The 23063-nt window shown below is 47.1% G+C and overlaps 1 protein-coding gene across 1 annotated transcript in view; it reads right to left on the bottom strand.

Moving 5' to 3' along the window:
• The window catches only part of THSD4 (thrombospondin type 1 domain containing 4), a 588944-nt gene extending 566633 nt beyond the window's left edge, over positions 1–22311 (bottom strand). Inside the window, exon 1 of the mRNA XM_081227432.1 lies at positions 22068–22311. The gene's annotated coding sequence lies outside the window, so the exon portion shown is untranslated. The remainder of the gene's footprint in view (positions 1–22067) is intronic.
• Positions 22312–23063: the final 752 nt, after the last annotated feature.

Below are 23063 nucleotides of genomic sequence, written 5' to 3'. Positions count from 1 at the left end.
CGGACTGGGGCACGAACCCGCGTCCCCTGCATTGGCAGGCGGACTCCCAACCACTGTGCCACCAGGGAAGCCCAGCACAGTGGACTTTTATTATTAGCAGTTACTTTATTCTTTTGAGAAAGAAATATCCTTTCTCAAAAGAGTCACCGTTAACAATACAGTGGGCAAATTTGCCAGACAACAATGGGAGGTACAGGACAGGGTCTAGAAGCTTAAAAGAGAAGGGATTATCATCTCTTTTAACAGATACCAGGCATGCTCTCTTATGTTCTGTTTACGCTTGTCCCTCACTGGTTGGGGAGCTTCTCAAGGCCAGGGATAAGTTATTCATCTTTTCATCTTTACTCATCTTTGCCTGGTACAGAGTGGCCCTGCAATAAAAGTTTGATGAATGAATGAAGGATGAACAGCACGTGTCTCCAATAGACTTTTACTTCTTAGGAAGCGGGCCCATGTCTGATTTCTCTCTAGGTGCTATTGCTGGTGCTCAGTAAATGGCTACAGACTGCCCTAGAGAAAGAACGAAGGCACCGGCCCACCGCAGATGTGTGCTGCCTCCGCAGAGGGTCCGACCCTCCCAAGCCCTCTGCTGGCCATCATCACTCGCCACAGCCCTTTCAGGAAATCCTGCCTCAGGCAGCAGGGTATTCAGGAAAGCTGACCTTGGAGGCCCAACCCCCCGGTCACCTTTCCAGTCTCCCCCTACTGACCTGAGGCCAGAGGCATGTTCTCCTGACACTCCCTCTACTCTCAATATTTGGTCTTTTCTCCTACCCCTTGCAAAGCCCATCCTTTTTTCCCATCACATTCAAACCCAGCCACAGAACTCATTTCTTCCCATTAGAACCTCCATTCTGCAAACTGACTGGCCTTCCCAGAGCTTCCTGAAAACCCAGAGAATCTGAATTAGGTAAAAATGTTAAGAAGATCTTAAACCTCCCTGGATACTATTAAGCAAACACATTACAGTGGGTTTTGCTAACTCATTAAAGGGAACACCTTACTTCTCCTTTCTTCCCTGGAGAAACTAGGTAATCTGCACAGATGAGTCAAGGATTTCAGTGCAAACTACATCATTTTCATGGTCATCAACATTGATGTGGTGTATATTTGTTTTCAGTCCTAAAAAACGCTTCCCAGGTAACTAAGGAAAACAGTCAAGGGTAGAAATATCAGGCGGGCAAGATATTTTCAATAAATGAGCCATTTGTTCCTGCTTCTGTATAGAGTTGCTTTTTCTATTTCGGATGACATGATACTGCAGATCGAAGGGAGAAATGCATTTGGAGTAAGAGCGCTTTCTCTTCTCCAAATATTACTTAGTCACTTGATTTACAGCACTTGATCAACTTGGTTAAATTTCTTTACTTCTGTGTAAGTCGCATATGCAAAACTCCAACCTAGCAACTGCCACAGTGTTTCATCATGATCTGTGCTTTCCTTTCCTCCCCATAACAGGACACTACGGAAGAGTAAAGACTTTTCTCAAAGACTTATTTTTTATATTCCTGGTGCCTAGAGCAGCAGCTGGGGGCACAACAGGTGTTCTGTGATGACAGAGAGAACTTAACATTCAATCTCACTCGGAGGACATTCTCTTCAAGCATGACCATACGACATTTCTAACTACTGATGCCCAGCCCACAATCTGAATAGAGACTTTCCTGTTTTGTAGTGACTGCTAATTGTTTCTGAAATTAACACCATCAGTGACCTTCTCTGCCCTACTTGGACACACGAATAAACAGCTGTGATGTGATGCAGGCCACCCTACCTAGGAATCGGAAGATACCTAGAGACACACTCCAGCCTTCTTCCCCACTCAGACTCAACCTCTCCCCAGCATCCTCTGCCAAGAGTGATTTGTAATCCCTGGATTGTAGTCATCAAAGGAAACAAGATCAGACTTCCACAGCCTGAGCTCTGCACAGGAAACACAGATTTTCTGATGTGCTACCCAGGCCTTCTCCAAGGTGATGATGCACCTCATTTCAAAAGGCAATATATTCTGCAGCCACCTTTGGTCAAAGGCAGGTGGCCATAAGACTAATGGCAGCTTTGGCTCAGGCTGAGCTCCCCTCCTGGTCCACCTTCCCCTCCTTTTGATATAAGGTCCTGGCATCTACAAATGGCCTCTTGGCACTCTGGCAAACATCTGTGTACATCTATGTACGCACCACACACACGTACAAACACACACGTCGGGGAAGTGGGTATGCCACGTGCACTAACACTAAAAGACAAACTCACAGACAGCAGGCATCAAATTCATCCACAAGATAGGTCTAGGTGAGACTTCAAGGCTGGGTGGAACATAGCTAGTATGATACAGTCTTTTAGAAAAAAACTGTCTATACAATTGCACATGTTTATTGAGGAAAAATTGAAAACTACAGGAAAACATAAAGAGGAAAGCTATAATTACTCACAGCCTCACATTCCAGGTTAACCACTCTGAATGCTTTTGGTGTTCTTCCTTCTGGTCTTTTTTCTATGCTTAATGCTTAGCTATATTATCTGTCTATGCTACATATACAAAATCACTTACACAGTTTTGCATTCTATTTTTGACTTTAAATCATAAACATCTCATTTAATCACTGTATAATAGTTCACCCCATGGAAGCTGGATAACATATCTAAGTAGTTCCCTTATTGTTGGAATTTGTGATGAGTATCTTTATAGGAAATTCTTCATCTGTTTCTCTGCTTAGATCCTTATGGTAGATTCCTAAAACCAGAATCACTAAGCCAAAAGGTATGACTATTTAAGGTCCTCCTTACATATGGGTTGTTTTCGAAAAGAGCACACCCACCTAAAATCCCACTGTAGTGGATGAAATAAACATACGTGCCAATAATGTTAGCATTATAATCTTTTAAAATTTGATCCATAATTAGTTAGGGTGGGCTAAGAGCTGCAACAAACCATCCCAGAGTTTCAAAGCCTTAACACAACAGAAAGGTTTTGCTCAATTCATTGTCTAATGTGGCTTGGAAGGGGCACACTGCTCCACACAGGCATGCAGGCATCCAGGGACCCAGTTTCTTTTCATCTAGCGGCTCGGCTCCACCATTGTCTAGAGCCTAGGAATCCTCAGCTGGTTTTTTTCTACTTTCCAGCCCGTGAACAAACAAGGGAAAAGAGAAAGCATGGGGGATTGAGCTAACAGCTTTGAGAAGCCGTTAACAAATCACTGCCGCTCATATTCTATTAGTCATATGGCCATACCTAACTGCAAGAGCGTGTGGAAAATGTGGTCTGTCCATACTCCCAGGAAACCTTTGAGTAATAACCTTGCTTGGTACAGGGTGGGCATTCAGTGTGTTAGTCACAATAGGCCAAAAAAAAAAAAAAGTAAATCATTTTAACTGTATTCCTTCAATTACCAGTAAAGTTGGAATCGTTTTTCATTTTTATTAGTCATGTGTACTATCTCTTCTGTGTATTTTTTACCTCTTTTACCAGTTTTTCAGTAGAGCTCATAATGTTTTCAGTTGATTTTTAAGAAGCTGTTTCTATATTAAGGACATTGACCCTTATTTTGTCAAATTCTTTCAGTTTGATTTTTGTCTTTTAATTTTGCTTGTAACTTTTATGCAAATAAGTTTTCATTTTGTCTTTAAATCTATCCGTTATTTCCTTTGTGACTTTTCTGATTGACATCTCATCACAGAATCACAAAGCACACAAAAACTGGGAGATTCCAACCCAACTCTCCAAATCCATTATTTTGTAAGTATGATTCACAGATGAATAAACTGATTGCTCAATGAAATAAGCTGACTGGTGCAAAGTATCGCAGCTAATTAGAGGCAAAGCTCTGACTGGAGATTTTTTTTATTGCAGTATAATTGCTTTGCAATGGTGTGTTAGTTTCTGCTGTACAACGAAGTGAATCAGCTATATGTATACATATATCCCCTCCCTCTTGGACCTCCCTGCCACCCCACCCTCCCATCCCACCCATCTAGGTCATCACAGAGCACCGAGCTGAGCTCCCTGTGCTTTACAGCAGGTTCCCACTAGCTATCTATTTTATACATGGTAGTGTATAGATGTCAATCCTAATCTCCCAATTCGTCCCACCCTCCTCTTCCTCCCACCATGTCCACATCAGACTACAGATTTTTAATTCTTATTGAGTGTATAATACCTGACAGACTGCGCTGAACACTTTTCAAACATTACTTTACGAGGTAGGTGCTACTGATACATCCATTTTACACAGAAGGAAACTGAGGCCGCGAGCAGTGAAGCACTGTGTCCGAGGTCACCAGAAGCAATATGCCCCTAGTAAAGGGCAGCAGCAGGATGGAACCCGAGCCCACCTGCTGTCGAGTCCTGGCTTGTGTCAGCACTCCATTAAGCTGCCTCTCAGGTCCCCTGACACACGGCATCAGATACACATTTCCTGGAGAGCTGCTTGAGTCCACATTTACCGGGCGCACAATGCAGGCTGCAGCCTGGGCCCAGCCAGGGGAGCTGCTGTGTATGAGGTTGTGCTCCGCCCTGTTCACTCCACGGCAGCTTTGGCCTTGAGTCCAGCATATCGTCTCAGTGCCCCCATGCACTTCCCCGTCCAGAATACATCCCGGCTCCCTGTGCCTCGGCCACCATAAATCAGCCGGCCACACACTCTGCCCTTGGCGCTTCTGAACATCAGAGAGAAGGATTTGCCTTTCCCTGCTCAGCTCTTGGGGCTTCTGCATTGACATTTGAGTTATGTCATTATTTTTTTAAGCGATAGAAATCTAGTCAATGATTTGTAGCAATCACTGCTGTGCAGTGTAGGCTGAAAGGCTCATATATCCTTACAGAGGGAAGCAAAAGCCCGGCAAATTAGTCTTATTTCCTTGACACAACTCTGTGATGGGCTGGTATTAGGTAAAGCTGAAATCGGGTGCCATGATTAAAAGATTATGATAATGAAAAACAGACAGCCATCTTGTGAATTAGGAAATATTCTCAAGGAAACCAAGAGAGGCAAGTCGCTGGAGTCAAAGGTCACCCAAAGGTCAAGGGGGACAGTAGAAGACAATTGGGTTTAGCAAGAATAAAACCGTTACCGTACCCTTTTTCTTAAACCCAATCGTCAGCAGCCATTTGCATCTGTTCCCTGCCGGTCTCCTCTGTCTGCTCCCCCTGTAACCCAAACCAGGACTAGAAAAATATCAACCACAACCCATTCCCCGCTCACGAGCTCTGTACACTGGTTAAGCACTCTTACACTCTGACCTCTTTGATTATTATCTCATGCAGAGGTCTCAAAAACCCAACGTCTCGTGCTTCCCTGGTGGCACAGTGGTTGAGAGTCCACCTGCCGATTCAGAGGACGCGGGTTCGTGCCCCGGTCCGGGAAGATCCCATATGCTGCAGAGCGGCTGGGCCCGTGAGCCATGGCCACTGAGCCTGCGCATCTGGAGCCTGTGCTCCGCAACGGGAGAGGCCACAACAGTGAGAGGCCTGCGTACCGCAAAAAAAAAAAAAAAAAAAAATCCAACGTCTCAAGACCTACCCTCTCATTCAGACTGTTTTCCTGTACTTCTGGTTTCCTCCTGCTGATGGCCCACACATGCTGAATGATAAAAGGACCTGGTCACCAGCTCCACACAAAGTCCTCTTCCTGCTGAGCTTTCCTACTTTGATGGTGGTATCACTATTCTTCCAATGAACAAAGCTCAAAGCCTGCCTGGGCTTCTGTGATTTCCCCCTCCCATGAGTCCTAGACCCCACCTCTTGCTAGCTGTCAATTCTTTCCTTGTAACTGTCTCTCAGGTAAACCCTCCCCTCTCCTCTCCATCTACTACCAGCCTCTTCCAAATCACCATCCAGATCACTGCAGTAAGTGTTTCTCTGATTTCCCTAAGCAACTTTGCCAAAAATCAGATGGGCACACCTCTAGGTTCTCTCTTCTGTCCCTGTGCCAACACCACACAGTCTTGATTACTGTGGCTATAAGTCTTGAAACCTGGGAGACTGACTCCTCCTACTTTGTTCTTTTTCAAAATTATTTCTGGAAGTTTGAGCATGACATATCTCAGTATGGATTTCTTTGGGTTTATCCTGTTCGGAATTTACTAAGCTCTTGAATCTGGAGGCTTGTGTCTCATCCTAACCTTGTGAAGTGTTCAGCAATTAGTCTATTGAGAACTTTTTCAGTCTTACCCTCTTTCCCCTCTACTGGGATTTCAAAGACCCCAGTGTCAGGTCCCCTGAGGATCTGCTCTTTTTTTTTCTCTTCCTCTCATCTATTTTCTCTCTGTCGTTCAGATTGGGGAATGTTTATGGTTATGTCTTCAAATTCACTGATTCTTTCCTCTGTCATCTCCATTCTGCTGTCGAGCCCACCCAGTGTGATTGTGTTTCGGCTACTGTCTTTTTCCATTCTAAAATTTTCATTTGCTTCTTCTTTATGCCTTTTGTTTCTTTGCTGAGACTTTCTATTTTTTTCCCCGTTTGTGTCAAGCATGTTCGTAATTGCTCACTGAAGCATGTTTATGATGACTGCTTCAAAACCTTCGTCAGGTAATTGCCACTTCCCTAACACCTCAGTGTTGTCTCTTCTCATTAAGCTTGCGATCTCCATGCATCTTGGTGTGACGAGTGGTTTTCAATTAAAACCTGGACATTTTAGGTATTACGTTATGAGGCTCTAGAACTTACTTAAACCTTCCATCTTAGCTGGCTTCCTCTGACACTGCCCCAGCTGAGGAAGGGGAATCCTACCTCATCACAGCCAGGTGGGGACAGAAGTCCAGGTACCCCGCTTGGCCTCCTGAGGGGGGGAGGAGGACTCATCATTACTGCTGACAGGGGAGGGGGTTACAGCTCCCCAACAAGTCTCCACTGATACTTCCCTGGCTGGGAGGGGTAGGAGGGCCACATCACTGCGCCTCACAAGGCCTCCACTGGCACCACTGGGGGAAGGCAGAGAGTGGGAGGGGATGCATGGCCTTGTTACTACTGGGTGGTGGTAAGAGTCCTGACTCTCCACTAGGCCTCCTCTGACCACCTAGCGGGGAGGGGCAAGGACGCCTTGCTGCTGTGGGTGGGAGTGAAAGTCCAGGCTCCCCACACATCTCAGCTGAGAAATGGGCCCCCAGAAATGGCTATCATCATGCATTCAGGAGTGAGGAATTAGTGACCCCAGAGACAGAGCAGGATGGGTTACTGGAGATCAAATGGCAAAGTGGTGGCAAAGTCAGGACTCAACGTCCAGGCCCTCGGCTCCAAGACCACTCGTCTATAAACCAAAGAGCTCCAAAAGCACAGGAAGAATGCCAGCCCCCTCCCCAACATAACAGTGCAAAATCTCACCAGCCAAAGGATGGTGGCTGCCTCTCTTCCCATCCTGCCAGACCCCAGGCCAGAAAGCACATGTGGTTATGCACATCAGCCCCTTGAACAACACAAACACATGTCTACTCAAGACGGGCCTTCCATCCAACACACACAGCAAAAGCACACTCGAGAGCCAAGAACCACAGCATCACAGTCACCTTCGGGGCTGGTGGTCTCCCATCTGGAGAGGATCCTGGCTTTCCTACCGTTGGAATCTCTGAAACCAAGATACACCCAGGAGCTGTGGACCTCAGAGCAGCCAGCAGACGAGACGCCCCCCTCCTGGCTGGAGAGCTGGGTCTGCACCCAGCTGGAGGCGCCTGCTTTGGACCTGGGGCCTCTCTTCTGGCCCTGGCCGTGGTCTCAGCACAGCACTGCTTATTCTCCAACAAGGGAAAGCTGGTGACCCGGGAGGGGAAACTGCTTTCTAACAGCCTTTGTTTTTGTTTCCATTTAAAAAGGTTAGTGACTTTACTGCATGTGGAAAGAACCAAAGCAACAATTTCAAAGAGGCTCCACATGCTTTGGAGCTGACCAAATATACAGAACATTTGGGTGGGGAGGAAAAGAAAGGGAAAAGAGAGAACAAAGTTTATCCCACATTCACCATGTGCCAGACATACGCCTTGGTGCTCCTTCCCATGCTTCTACAACAACAATTCCAGCCAGAATTAAGCTCCAAACCCCTTACCATAGGCCATCAGACTGTCTAGAGGCAGGCAGAGTTGTTAGATTCCAGGATGGTACACGGCAATGAACAAAGTTATGGGATATAATTTGAACCACGAAATAGAATGATATAACTATTAATAAAGTCATTTGATGCCTACATTTCAAAACAATATGATTTAAATTTTAAAATTCGTTAGAATAATTTGCCTACATTGGTATCACCCAGATAAATACCCACAATCTTTTTTTTTTTTTTTTTTTTTTTTTTTTTTTTGCGGTACGCGGGCCTCTCACTGTTGTGGCCTCTCCCGTTGTGGAGCACAGGCTCCGGATGCGCAGGCTCAGCGGCCATGGCTCACGGGCCCAGCCGCTCCGTGGCATGTGGGATCTTCCTGGACAGGGGCACGAACCCGTGTCCCCTGCATCGGCAGGCGGACTCTCAACCACTGCGCCACCAGGGAAGCCCAATATCCACAATCTTTTGATAGAACTTGTGAACTTAGCTATGCTCTTATGATCACTGGAACTCCTGTGAGTGATTTTGTTGACTGCAGGGCTATTTTAACATTCACTCTTTTTATTTCTTTTTTAACATTCACTCAATTGAAAACAATTTTCAAATATTATAGTAATCTAGACCAGGGGTCAGCAAACCCTGGCGAGTGGGCCAGACCTGTCCCATGGCCTGCTCTTGTCACATTTTCAAATGGCTGAACAAATACCGAAAGAATACCATTTCACGACATGACAATTATATGAAATACAAATTGCAGCGCATGTAAATAAGGTTTTTACTGCCCATTCTTTTCTGTAGCGTCTATGGTTGCTTTCGTGCTCAAAAGGCAGAGCTGATTAGTTGCAACAAAGACCCTACAAAGCTGAAATATTAACTCACTGGCCCTTTACAAAAAAATTTTGCTGACCTCTGATCTAGATGGTCTGTCAAATGGTGGTGCTGGATTGAAAACACACTGTGATGATCACAGGGACAACCACCATTGGCAGCTTGGCTATCGAGGAAGCCAAACAACCGTCCTGAGATACCAAGTGGGCCGTTTATGAGTGAGCCCTTTGTGCGGTGTTGGTGATAACAGTGACAGCATGAAAAGCCAACTTCGAGCAAACTTATGCATTCTGAGAATGCACCATGCACCCATGCACGCTCTGTACATTTATCCTCTGGGGAAAACCACAGTCTGAATGATGAGAGATCTGAATTCTGTGAGGTCTTCGAGAACGCAACCCTCCCGTAAAACAGGCTTCTGCGTCCTCCCTCCCTTTTCCACGTCAGCGTGCGGCCCTTCCGAAGTCGCTGTGACTTCCCACCACTGTCCGTCTGATGCCCTTCTCCGGGGCCCCTGCCTTCCCTTTATCACACGCATCATCTCCCCGCCTGGCCCCTCCGAGGCTGTAAGTGCCCCCCAAGGCAGGAATGCCAGCTCCTTTCTCTTGAAGGCGGACAGATGTCCCAGCACCCATGAAGGCCCTTCATTTCAAGAGAGGAAAGAACAAACGCTGTCTCCTCTCACTCTGAAGGCAGGTACAGTGATCATTAGTCCTTTTCACAAATGAGGAAACTGAAGCTGGAACAGGTTAAGCTATTCACAGGCACTAAGTGACAAAGTCAGAACTGGAATTCACACCATTTACGATGGAGGGTCCTGCTGCCATGCGTGGCCGGGGCTCAGAAAGTACTGGAAGCGGGGTGAATGGACGCAAGGTGAGGTCCACGCAGAACCACGAAGGCATATTTGCACAATCTCAGAAGCCGCCAAGATCTTCCCCTTCACTATGCTTAGTGAAAGAAGCTAGTCACAAAAGACCACCTATCGTATGATGCCATTTATATGTGGACACCGTACGAACACTGACATGATTTCCCTGCATGGAACTCGGTAAGTCCCAACTTGCAGCACCTCTTATATCCCTTGTAGGAGTGAGGTGTTGAGTTCCTCCCATGATTCCCCGAGGAAAGAACAGTACCTTCTTTCCAGAACAGAAAAGGGAGGCCAAAACAAGAATCCATTCTGTTTCTGGGTTCTCTCACCTGGGCCTCCCAGGTGCCTTTTCTCTGAAGGCCCCTCAGCAGCATTGATGTTATTAGAACAGCTCCTGCTTTGGACCTAGTAATTACATGACCAGGAACTGAATTTCCAAAGTGGAACATGAGATCAGAAAAACACAAAACAAAAGAGCAAATTGAACATTCAAGTTGGTAGTACTAATTTTTTGATGAGGAAGAAACTAGAAACCACCTAGATCTCTAACAGAGGATGGGGAATGGCTAAGGAACCCATGATGGGGCAAAATGATGGAAATGGTCATTAAGCTTAAAAATGGGAACCCCGATTATGTCAAGAGAAATCTTAATATAAAAATCATACTATGTGGGCCTCCCTGGTGGTGCAGTGGTTGAGAGTCCGCCTGCCGATGCAGGGGATACGGGTTCGTGCCCCGGTCTGGGAGGATCCCATGTGCCGCGGAGCGGCTGGGCCCGTGAGCCATGGCCGCTGAGCCTGCGCGTCCGGAGCCTGTGCTCCACAACAGGAGAGGCCCCAACGGTGAGAGGCCCACGTACCGCAAACAAACAAACAAAAAAAATCATACTATGTGAAAAAGACATGCTTAAATTAAAATATAGGCAAATATCAAGGAGAAAACAATATGAGCAATTAGGGTACTATGCTGACATGTGGGGTGAGCCAGGGGGTACAGAGAAGGGAGGGAAGGAGGGAGGGAGAGGGGAATGGACGAGTACTTCGGCAAAGTAACATATACAGTAAAACTCAAGTTAAAATATAGCACAGTTGTGGAATTATATAGTTTTCTGGAAAGCCAATTTGATAATATGTATCAAATACCTTAAGAGTATTTATATCTTTTGTCCCAGAAGGAGTGCTATGCATTAATAGATATATAAAAAATGCACAGAAGAAGCAGTTTTATTTATAAATAATATCAAAAAACTGAAAAATACCAACATGTCCAAAATAGGGGACTGTTTAAGCAAACATTAATATTTTTTTAACATCTTTATTGGAGTATAATTGCTTTACAATGGTGTGTTAGTTTCTGCTGTATAACAAAGTGAATCAGCTATACATATACATATATCCCCATATCTCCTCCCTCTTGCGTCTCCCTCCCACCCTCCCTATCCCACCCCTCTAGGTGGTCACAAAGCACCGAGCTGATCTCCCTGTGCTATGTGGCTGCTTCCCACTAGCTATCTATTTTACATTTGGTAGTGTATATATGTCCATGCCACTCTCTCACTTCGGCCCAGCTTACCCTTCCCCCTCCCATGTCCTCAAGTCCATTCTCTGCGTCTGCGTCTTTATTCCTGTCCTGCCCCTAGGTTCTTCAGAACCTGTTTTTTTTCTTTAGGTTCCATATATATGTGTTAGCATATGGTATTTGTTTTTCTCTTTCTGACTTACTTCACTCTGTATGACCGACTCTAGGTCCATCCACCTCACTACAAATAACTCAATTTCACTTCTTTTTATGGCTGAGTAAAATTCCACTGTATATATGTGCCACATCTTCTTTATCCATTCATCTGTCGATGGACACTTAGGCTGCTTCCATGTCCTGGCTATTGTAAATAGAGCTGCAATGAACATTGTGGTACATGACTCTTTTTGAATTATGGTTTTCTCAGGGTATATGCTCACTAGTGGGATTGCTGGGTCATATGGTAGTTCTATTTTTAGTTTTCTAAGGAACCTCCATACTGTTCTCCATAGTGGCTGTATCAGTTTACATTCCCACCAACAGTGCAAGAGGGTTCCCTTTCCTACACACCCTCTCCAGCATTTATTGTTTGTAGATTTTTTGATGGTGGCCAGTCTGAATGGTGTGAGGTGATATCTCATTGTAGTTTTGATTTGCATTTCTCTAATGATTAGCGATGTTGAGCATCCTTTCATGTGTTGTTGGCAATCTGTATATCTTCTTTGGAGAAATGTCTATTTAGGTCTTCTGCCCATTTTTGGATTGGGTTATTTGTTTTTTTGATATTGAGCTACATGAGCTGCTTGTAAATTTTGGAGATTAGTCGTTTGTCAGTTGCTTCATTTGCAAATATTTTCTCCCATTCTGAGGGTTGTCTTTTGGTCTTGTTTATGGTTTCCTTTGCCATGCAAAAGCTTTTAAGTTTCATTAGGTCTCATTTGTTTTTTTTTGTTTGTTTTACTTCCATTTCTCTAGGAGGTGGGTCAAAAAGGAGCTTGCTGTGATTTATGTCACAGAATGTTCTGCCTATGTTTTCCTCTAAGAGTTTTCAGTGTCTGGCCTTAGATTTAGGTCTTTAATCCATTTTGAGTTTATTTTTGTGTACAGTGTTAGGGAGTGTTCTAATTTCATTCTTTTACATGTAGTTGTCCAGTTTTCCCAGCACCACTTATTGAAGAGGCTGTTCTTTCTCCATTGTATATTCTTGCCTCCTTTATCAAAAACAAGGTGACCGGGCCTCCCTGGTGGCGCAGTGGTTGAGAGTCCGCCTGCCGATGCAGGGGATACGGGTTCGTGCCCCGGTCTGGGAGGATCCCATATGCCGCGGAGCGGCTGGGCCCGTGAGCCATGGCCTCTGGGCCTGCGCGTCTGGAGCCTGTGCTCCGCGGCAGGAGAGGCCACAACAGTGAGAGGCCCGCATACCGCAAAAAGAAAAAAAAAAAAAAAAAACAAGGTGACCATGTGTATGTGGGTTTATCTCTGGGCTTTCTATCCTGTTCCATTGATCTATATTTCTGTTTTTGTGCCAGCACCATACTGTCTTGATTACTGTAGCTTTCTAGTATTGTGTGAAGTCCAGGAGCTTGATTACTCCAGCTCTGTTTTTCTTTCTCAAGATTGCTTTGGCTATTCGGAGTCTTTTGTGTTTCCATACAAATTGTGCAATTTCTTGTTCTAGTTCTGTGAAAAATACCAGTGGTAGTTTGATAGGGATTGCATTGAATCTGTAGATTGCTTTGGGTAGTATAGTCATTTTCACAATGTTGATTCTTCCAATCCAAGAACATGGTATATCTCTCCATCTGTTGGTATCATCTTTAATTTCTTTCATCAGTGTCTTACAGTTTTCTGCATACAGGTCTTTTGTCTCCTTAGGTAGGTTTATTCCTAGGTATTTTATTCTTCTTGTTGCAATGGTAAATGGGAGTGTTTCCTTAATTTCTCTTTCAGATTTTTCATCATTAGTGTATAGGAATGCAAGAGACTTCTGTGCATTACTTTTGTATCCTGCTACTTTACCAAATTCATTGATTAGCTCTAGTAGTTTTCTGGTAGCATCTTTAGGATTCTCTATGTATAGTATCATGTCATCTGCAAACAGTGATAGCTTTATTTCTTCTTGTCCAATTTGGATTCCTTTTATTTCTTTTTCTTCTGATTGCCGTGGCTAGGACTTCCAAAACTATGTTGAATAATAGTGGTGAGAGTGGGCAACCTTGTCTTGTTCCTGATCTTAGTGGAAGTGGTTTCAGTTTTTCACCACTGAGAATGATGTTGGCTGTGGGTTTGTCATATATGGCCTTTATTATGTTGAGGTAAGTTCCCTCTATGCCTACTCTCTAGAGGGTTTTTATCATAAGTCAAACATTAATATTTTTTAAAAATACACTGCAGCCATTTAAAATATCATGTCTTCGATAGATAGCTAGCGGGAAGCAGCCGCATAGCACAGGGAGATCAGCTCGGTGCTTTTTGACCACCTAGAGGGGTGGGATAGGGAGGGTGGGAGGGAGGGAGACACAAGAGGGAAGAGATATGGGAACATATGTATATGTATAACTGATTCACCTTGTTATAAAGCAGAAATTAACACACCATTGTAAAGCAATTATACTCCAATAAAGATGGAAAAAAATAAAAAATAATTTAAAAAAATAATAAAAAATCATGTCTTCGAAGAATATCGAATATTTAGTACAGAAGGAAAATGTTTATGATGAATTATTAAGTGAAAAGAGTAGTGAACAAAATAATATGTTTAACATAATACCAATTTTATAAAAGTGTGTGTGGGCAGGGTGAGAGAGAGAGGGAGAGCCACCAGGAAGATACACATTGAAAATAATGGTCATCATTGGTTGGGAAATTATGGGTGATTTTTATTTTTCTGCTTTGTGTTTTCTGTATTTTCTAAGTTTTCTGCAATAAATATATCTCACCTTTGTAATCAGAAAAAAATAAAGTGTTATATCTAGAAACTTAAAAAGCAAATCATCAGGGCCGTCATCAGCACACAGCATCTGACACCGGGGTCCACGTGGAGTTAAAACCTATGCAGCAAACTGTGCAGGGGCTAAACTGTCTATACTGTACCGAAACTAGGCAGACTGTGGCAAAGACAGCTCCAAAACCCTCCAGCCCGCCTCTCCCAGGCAGGGGTCCATGGCACCCAGGGCACATCTCAATAGGCTTTGCCAGTGGCACAAGCCAAGGGCAGCACGAGTGCCTGGAGGAGAGAAGCTGGGCATCCCTGCTACTCCCAGACGTGGGAACCCAGCCAACCTCCCTCCCGCCTCCGCCTCCACACACTCAGGCAGCCGTACTCACTCCGCCTGCCCCCATATTCACGGCGGTTCTTTCACACCTGCCCACAGTAAAAAATGAGCCCCCCTTTGTGCTACATCGGTTTTGCGATTGTAATTCCACCCCTTCTCTAAGCAAAATAGTCAGCCTTACTTTTTAGTTTAAGTGGGTTACACAGCAATAAAATGGAATGCAGCACTGATACACGCTTCAACATGGACAAACCCTGGAAACGTTATTCTTAGTGAAAAAAGTCAGTCACAAAAGACCATGTATTATATGATTCCATTTATATAAAGTGTCCAGAATCCATAGAGACAGAAGGTAGAGTCATGGTTTCCACAGGCTGGGAGAGGAAGGAATGGGGAATGACGTCTAATGGGTACAGAATTTCTTTTAGGGGTGCTGAAAATATTCTGGAATTAGATCACGGTGATGGTGGCACAACTTTGTGAATAAAGTAAAAACCACTGAATTGTGTACTTTAAAATGGTGAATCTCAATTTTTAAAATTTTCAAGTGGGTTACAATTAGACTTCTCAGCAGGTTATAATTATAATGAGGCACTAACTGGCCCAGTAGTTCCCCCAGAGCACATATTTTGGAGGCAGATGACTTGGAATTCAAATATCACTCTGACATCCACTTGCTGTGTGAGCCCATGTAATTTCCCTAACCTCTCTGAGCCTCAGTTTTCTAGGCTGTACAACAAGAAGAATATTGTCTAGCTTACATGGATTGCTGAGAGGATTAAATAAGTTCATGCAGGTAAATCCCAGCACCTGACACAGAGCTCCATAAACAGCAGTTCCCTCTCCCTTAGCTGGCCAGAAGATCCTTTGAACTTCAAGCAGAATGAAACCCTGGACTAATAAGAACCTACTGTATAGCACAGGAACCCTCCTCAATACTCTGTAATGACCTATATGGGAAAAAAATCTAAACAAGAGTGGATATATGTATATGTATAACTGATTCACATTGCTGTACAGCAGAAACTAACACAACATTGGAAATCAACTATACCCCAGTAAAAATTAATCAAAAAAAAAAAAAAAAAAAAAGAATGAAACCCTGGGCCGTGACTAAAACATCACTAAAGTCAAGCAGGACCTGAGTACTTGTCTGTTCTGGAAAAGACACTAAACAGAGCTAGAGGCTAGGATGTCAGTGCATACCCTGTAACAAGACTTCAAAACTCGAAGACACACAGCTCCACTCCCAAGGCTCACCTTATAACCAGCAATAAACGCTCCGCCTCCACCGACAGTCTCAAAGAGCCTCATGTCCACTGTCGGGTGGGACCCTCTCGACCATTAGATAAGTGTTGCTATTCTTAGCACCAATCAAGGATGAAGCAACCAGAGCTCAAAGAAACCAGAAGGAGGGGCAGAGCTGTGATCTGCACCCAGGTCAGACTGTCTCCACGGCTCCTAATTTTGCTTTCAAGGCAGCTGCCCGCCCTACTCTCAGCCACTTTTCTCCGGGCTGTCAGGTCACAGCAAGGCTGGCTGTGGGCAGCACTGGTGTGGAAGGGCCATGCCACCACAGGACCAGGCAGGTGTCACTTCCCAGACCACCAGCTCTGGCCGCCAAGCATGGAGGCAGGGGTGGGAGGCAAGGAGTGGAATCAAAAGGGCAGCTGAAGGCCAGGGAGCCAGTAGCAAAGGGAGGGGCGAGAGGGACCAGAATTCAAGGCATGTGAGGGTTAGAGGTCAAACAATCGAGATCAATCACCCTAAGCAAATGTGAGAGGTGTGGAAGAGAAGCTGCTTACATCCTTCGCAGAGAAGCGAGAAAAAAGTGATGGCTAACCTTCACATGGCACATCCACATGCCTGAGGCTGTTTTAAGCTTTTTACATTCTCATGACTCTCACCCACAGTATGTATGTATGTATTATTATGCCCATTTTACAGATGGGAAGACTTACAGCACAAGAGGTTAAGGAACTGTTCAGGGCCCCCCAGCATGGCTGAGTCAAGGCCTGAACTCAGGCAGCTGGCTCGGGAGGGCTCCCCCCCTCAGCTGCCTGAACCGGGGAAGGAGGTGGACCCAATGCCGAAGATGGTGTCCAGCCAGTGCCAGACTCCCTTCTCCATCCTCCTCGAAATGACAAGGGATCAGAGGCACCGTGCTACAGAAGGAAAAGTCTGTTTGGCAACTACAAATTTGTAACGTGCTGATATGATCAGAAGGTTTCCAAGAAGGAAGCAGGTAGAGCAGCCTCCCTGCAGTCTGCGTATCCATTTGCATAAGAAATTAACCTGAGCCTCCAAGAAAAATGGTTAAGTCCAAGATGTCACTTGTCTCACCCTGCTGCTCTCCCCTCGGTCATGTGACTGCATCCCTGCCGTAAATCAAAGGCCAAGCTCCCCTTTCATCAGATGCCTACAGATAATTCCCTTGCGATTTCCCTGCTGGGGCTCAGAGGGCCACAACCTAAAGGGTTAACATCTCATTTCCTCTCATCTTTCAAGCCTTAATCCCCATCCTGAGCTGGGTGCATTCCAAGCCCACCTGGAGCAGGTCATGACGAGCCCCAGCCCACGGCTGGCCCTTCATTTCCCCTGGCAGGAGATTAGATGGGGCGCCCATTAATCACTCATTATTTGGGTCCTTGCTGCTGGCCAGCCCTAGGGCAGACGGCCAGCTGTCTGGGAGGGTTGCCCAGCCCAGGTTGTGGGCTGCCTGATGCCATCCTTCTGGGACAAGTGCAGTGTAGGCAGGCTCTCCGGACCATGCCCGAGAGGAGAGGGGTTAAGGGAGAACGCTGCCGGGGTACTGCCCAGTGATCCGCTTGAGTAAGGCTCATGGAAGAAGACAGCATGCACAGTACGTTCAGGGAAAGGATTAGGGAAAAAGAAAAAGAGATAAGCAGAAAGGGACCACTCTCCCGGGACAGGTAACCATCAATAAGAGCAAACTGCTGCCTACCTGTTTCTTAGGTCCTTCTTGGAGGAAACTAAAGGGAAATGGGAGGAAGGAAATGGAGAGGGAAGAGGATGTTGAATGGATAATTCTTCATCATCATCATCATCATCACTATTATTACTGCACAGCTGGGGGTGTTCATCTCCTGGGTTTGAATATAAGGTTGCAATATTCAGCCCTTCAGACACAAACCTCCTGGACCTGAGGGGGCCTGAGATGATATATTTTTTCTAGAGCTCATATATTGAGCACCAACTGCCTGCCAAGTGCTGACTGGGTACAGAGCAGTTAAATGGGATGAAAACTGACACCGGGCACCCACTAGGTGCCAGGCCTTTGCTTAATGCCCCATGTGCCTGTGCACCAGTCCTTACACCAGCCCTCCAGGATGTGGCCATCCTTTGTTACAGATGGGGAAACCAAGCCTAGAGGTGGGAAGGTGCAAAATAAAGGCCTGTAGAATGAAGGAGATGTGTCAATGACCAGACCCCACTCCGGGGAAGGAGGTGGGACTCACCACGCCCACACGCTTAGCCCTCTTTGGGGAGTCCCAGTCCACTGTCAGTCACCTCAGGCAACCTGGGTCTCCAAACCAATCCACCCTGGTCCCTCTCCCTCAGCACATGCTCAGGCCCAGAAATGCATTCACAGTGAGCCTGATGGGGAGAGGTGGGAAGCATGCTTTCAGGACTGAACTGAAGACCCTTTTGACCAAAAGAGGGCTCTGTTCCATGGCTCACTCCTTAAGAGTCAAGGTCAAGGCCTCTGTTAAAAAGGACCCTGCTACCTGGGATCCAGTGGCTCATTAACTCACCACCTGTCATTAGAACCTCACTGTAAAGGCAGCCTCGGGCAGTGGTCCTCAAACCTGAGCCGTGCAGAATTACCTGAGGCTGTCTTTAAAATGCTCATTCCCAGGCCCTGCCTCCACCCTGGAATCTGTTTTTTTTTTCCCCCACCAGATCCTAATTCTGATTCAGGCGTTCTGAAAACAACCCTTTCAGGAAACAGTGATATAGTGGAAAGAGCACCAGACTTAGGAAGCTGGGTTCTAAGACTTAGATTCAAAACCTGAGCTGCTGACCTCAGGCAAGTAAGCAGAGTTTCCTTCCTCGTGAAATGCAGATGATACTGTCTCTGTCACAGGTTGCTGGAAGGATGAAAGCATCAAGCCCAGCACACACAGGGCTCATTAAACATGACCTGAAAGAGTTCATCAGGCCAGCAAGGCTCCAGAAACCGGAGAAGTCAGTTTTGATGGGTTGGAGAAAGAAAAGAAGGCAAATCAGGCCCAAGATGAGGGGTGGCCCAGCATCAGCGCACAGGTCAATCAGAGGGGAGTGAAGAGGGGGGATCCTGAAAGAGGGCAAGAGTCTGCAAAGCAGCCTCGCACTGAAGCTCCCCTCCCAGTGGCAGCCTGGGCCCTGCGTTAGCAATTAGCACGGCATTTCTAAACCATTACCTTCAAAGAGAAGCCAGTCAATAAACACACGTGCAACCTTTAGATCTGCACATACGTAAATAAATATCACAATTCTGCACACACACAGAGAGAAAGATAAAAGGTGGGACAAGTGGAGAGAAGAAGAGAAAGGAGGGAAAAGTAGGATGGAAGGTCAAAGCCAGTCGCATTTTCAAGTTCGCTGGTGCTGGCAACGTGCTGGAACTGTGCCCCATGGCCTGGGAGAGGCCCTAGGAACAGAAACCCAGAAGCTGCTCTGGAGAAACTTTGGGGTGGCTGGGGAGATGCAGTTTGCCCACTACGACATGTCCAGGCTGAATACAGAGACCGTGCGAAGAATGCAGGGGGACACATAATATGGGTTCATGGAAGAGAGGGATGGGCATGTGCAAGAAGGGCTGGGATCCACTTCCTGGCAAAATTTAGACCAGCAGAGGGGAAATCTGCATTTCTGAGCTGGGGGTAGGGGACATACAAGACCACGATAAAAAGAACAGGTAAGTGGAGTGAAGGATTTCAGGCAGGGAAGAGCTGGGCTGCTCTTGGATCAATAAAGTAGACTCAAATTAAGGCAAGTTTGAAACATCCAGATGAAGAATGGCCTTGACGCCACCATGTCCATACCAACACGTTCACATCTCTAGGTCTTTGCTCAAGCTCTTCCCTTTGCCTGCCATGCTTCCCCCCCTTCCAGCCTTTCCCATCTCCTTGAACTCCTCCCCATGTTTCAAAACCCAGCAGAAATTTTCCTAGCTCTTCCCATGCAGGAAAATATTTCTCCCTCATCTGTGTCTCCTTGATGCTTTGCAACTCCCAATGTTTTGCTTTGTTTTGTGGTTCTTTCTTTACATCTCTTTCTCTCCCAGGTGGCTACACATCATCTGCTAGCCTGTCAACAAATCAAGGGCAAGGATATTGTCTTGTTCTTGGTTTAAGCCTCAGCATGTAGTAACACTCCCTGACACAGCAGACCCCCAAAAATATTGGCTGGAGAAGATTTAAATAGAAGTGAGTACTGGGGAGCCATTGTGATTTTTTGAAAGAAGTGATGTGGTGCAATCAGAATTTTAGGAATATTAATCTGTCAGCATGAAAGACGATGGATTAAAATGAAGAAAGGGACTCGTGGCCAGAAGTCAAGAGGGGAGACTCTTACTGTAACGGGGACATGGTTTAAGGAGGGAGCAGAGGGAACGGAGACAGGAAAATAATTTCCTGGATACCACAAAAGGACGTGGATGGGACTTGGTAACAAATTAGCTATAAATGAGGGGACTGGGATGCGGAGTCTGGTGCCCTCAAACATAGAGACTCCCAGCCAACTGGGAGAAAGGTGGTACCATGGAGAGAAGCGTTGGGGGATGGAAAAGGATAGGCAATCAGTACCCAGACTCTCTTTAGGATAACTGATTACAATCACAATAAGCATTTCTAGGTCAACAACAACCCTCCAAGTCAAAATATCCAATCCTGATCTTATGCCCAAACTCTAGGCTGTATTTTATTTATTTTTTCCTAACAGCCAACTGGAACCACTTCTACATGGCAGGGAAGACTGAAATGAAGATAAGACCAATCTGGCACCCTGCTGGGTGCTGGGCATGGAGGAGACCACACAAGCTCATCTGGCCAGCCCTCCCCACAAGAGGCCACCCGAGTTGCTTGTTCACTAGGGCCTCCAGTATTCTGATCACCCAAACTTGTTTCCGGGACCTCTGGGAAATCCCTGTTACAGCCCTGCAGAGGTTTATAGGAAAGTCCCAGGACTCCTGTCTGCTTCCTTGCATTAATTTCAGGGCTAGGATTTTGTTTTCTAAAGGAATTCAACTATGGTGCCAACAAAAATCCATAGGAATTGAGTAGCACTGTATTTAAATCACCTTTTTAAAATGTTTGCTTCTTTGTATTTTGAGACCCAGTAAAGTCCTATTAAGCCCAACCACTTCATCACTGTTATCAATGAAGTAGAAGACATACGCAGGTTATACAGGTTTTAAGAGCTGTGTGATCTTTGAAAAATCTTTAGACTCTTTTGTACCTGGGTGCCTTCAGCTGCGAAAGGGCAGTTGGAGGAAATGATTCCGTAGACCTCTCTCAGGTCTCTATGTCTCTTTTAACAAATTCCAACAGGCATCCCATGATCGCTTTGGCTACCCAGGACCAAGATTTCAGATTCACTTACTGCCTGCCAAGGGACAAAGGGCTGCGTGGTGGGGGTCACAGAGGAGACAGGAAGAGAGGCAGGCACGCACACTCGCCAGGCAGTAGTGGAGGCACAGGCAGTGGCGTGGGGCGCGGGGCTGGCTGTGGACTGATTAAGGAGACCCCAGACCCCACAAATTCCCGATGCTAAGTGGGCCTGAGAACGACGTGAAAGCCTCTTCCCAACTTAGGGCTGATGTTATTTCAAAGAAAAAAATATTAACTTCCAGATCGCTAAAGCTCCAGTGTGGGCTAGTTCTGTAAAAGCTAATTCTACAAGCGCGCCAAGGGACTGCAGGTACTTGGGCTACACTTGAGGAAGTGTCCGGAGTTGGCGGAAACCGCCCATCCACTCCGGCTCCCAGAGGCGCTAGGTTTAGCTGAGACACACACACAGAGATGTGAGGCTTTCTAGAAAACGATGTGGCCGAGGCCCCAGGCTGGGTCTCGACGCGCGCCGACCGAGACTCGACCAGCTCTCCGGCCCCCGGCAGGAGGTTGGCGAGGCTAGCGTGGGGTCGCGCGGGCTGGGTGTTCACTCGCCAGTCCCCAGCTGCCGCAACCAAGAGAGCTCGGGGCCCCGACTCCAGGACGGCCAAGGTTGACTCTCCCTAGAGTTTCCAAGTAGGAGGGTGGAGGGGTGAGTGCTGGCGCTGGGACAGAGCAAATCCCCCAGGAAAAGAAGAGGACAGAAGGAGGCGCAGCCGTCGGCACGAGCTAGGCGCGCGCTGGCTCCCCCAGCCTGGTTCGGACGCAGCCCCCCGGCGCCCCCGACACACCCACTGCGCCCCGCCACCCGCGCCAGCCCGCCCGGCGGTCCAGAGGGGGGCCGAGAGGCTGGCAGCGGCCGGGCCGGGTCGTGACCCCGCGGGCTGGGCGCAGGGGGCGCGCGGCGCGGGCAGCTCGGCTCACCTGGCGGTCCGTGTCCCGGAGCGGCCGGCGGCCGCCTCGCCTCGCCCCCGCGTGGTCCCCGGCGCCGGGCAGCCCCGAGCGCGCCGCATGGACGGCCGCCGCCGCCGCCCCGCGCCCGTCCTGCACGGGCTCCCGCTGCGCCCGGGTTCCGCGTCGGGCTGCGCGGGCGGCCAGAGGCTCGGGTGCGCGCGGAGAGCTCTTGCTCTTGAGTTTGCGGTCCTGAGAGCCGGGATCCGCGCTCCCTCGGTCCCTCCTCCCTCCCCCACTCTCGGCCTCCTGCTGTCATCTGGATCCGCTCCTGACGCCCCCTGGCGGCCGTCTCGGGAAGCACGGGCCCCCAACCCACCCTCACTCCCCGGAGGGGCCCCTTAACAAGGACGAACGCCACGGATAGACATCATCCCGTAGAGGGGAGGACAGTCTAGACCGAGGAAAGGAGCGAGGAGGGTGGCGAGATTGGAAGGAAGAGCGGTCCGGGCTGGCCAAGTAAGAGGAAAAGGGGGTGAGACCAGGAGGTAATTAAACTAGGGCCAGATGGTGGAAGGCCTTGAATTCCGCGCTAATCTTATCCTGAGGTTTGTGGGGGCAATTGAAGGACCGAGGCACAGGAGGGATGGGGGCATCCTTGCGTTTTGGGACAACCATTCTGGCTACAAGAGGATGAGGATGAGGCTGAAGCAGGGAGCCAGCAAGAAAATTTTTGCTGTAAACAAGAGTGGAGAAGAAGGCAGTGACTATAAGGGCAGCGAAAGAAGAGCCCTCCCGTAAAGGGCACACAGTCACACGCGCACACTTACACACAAGATAAGACCCACTGGGCTCCTTCTAAAGGCAAGGGACAAAGGACAAGAGCCCTCCACATTCTAACTAGGGTTAGACAGCATGGGGGAGAGAGAAAACACGCTTCTGACAGCCAGAGGGATTCGGCATTTTTCTTGTTTTAGGGTAATACTGTATCCCCACACACAGAAAAAAACCTGCTGCAAAACAGTAATA

This window comes from Mesoplodon bidens (genome assembly GCF_964165515.1).
Source record: "Mesoplodon bidens genome assembly, chromosome: 3".
Lineage (NCBI taxonomy): Eukaryota > Metazoa > Chordata > Mammalia > Artiodactyla > Ziphiidae > Mesoplodon > Mesoplodon bidens.
Note: the sequence above shows the minus strand (reverse complement) of the source record. Positions and strands in the feature narration are given on the sequence as shown.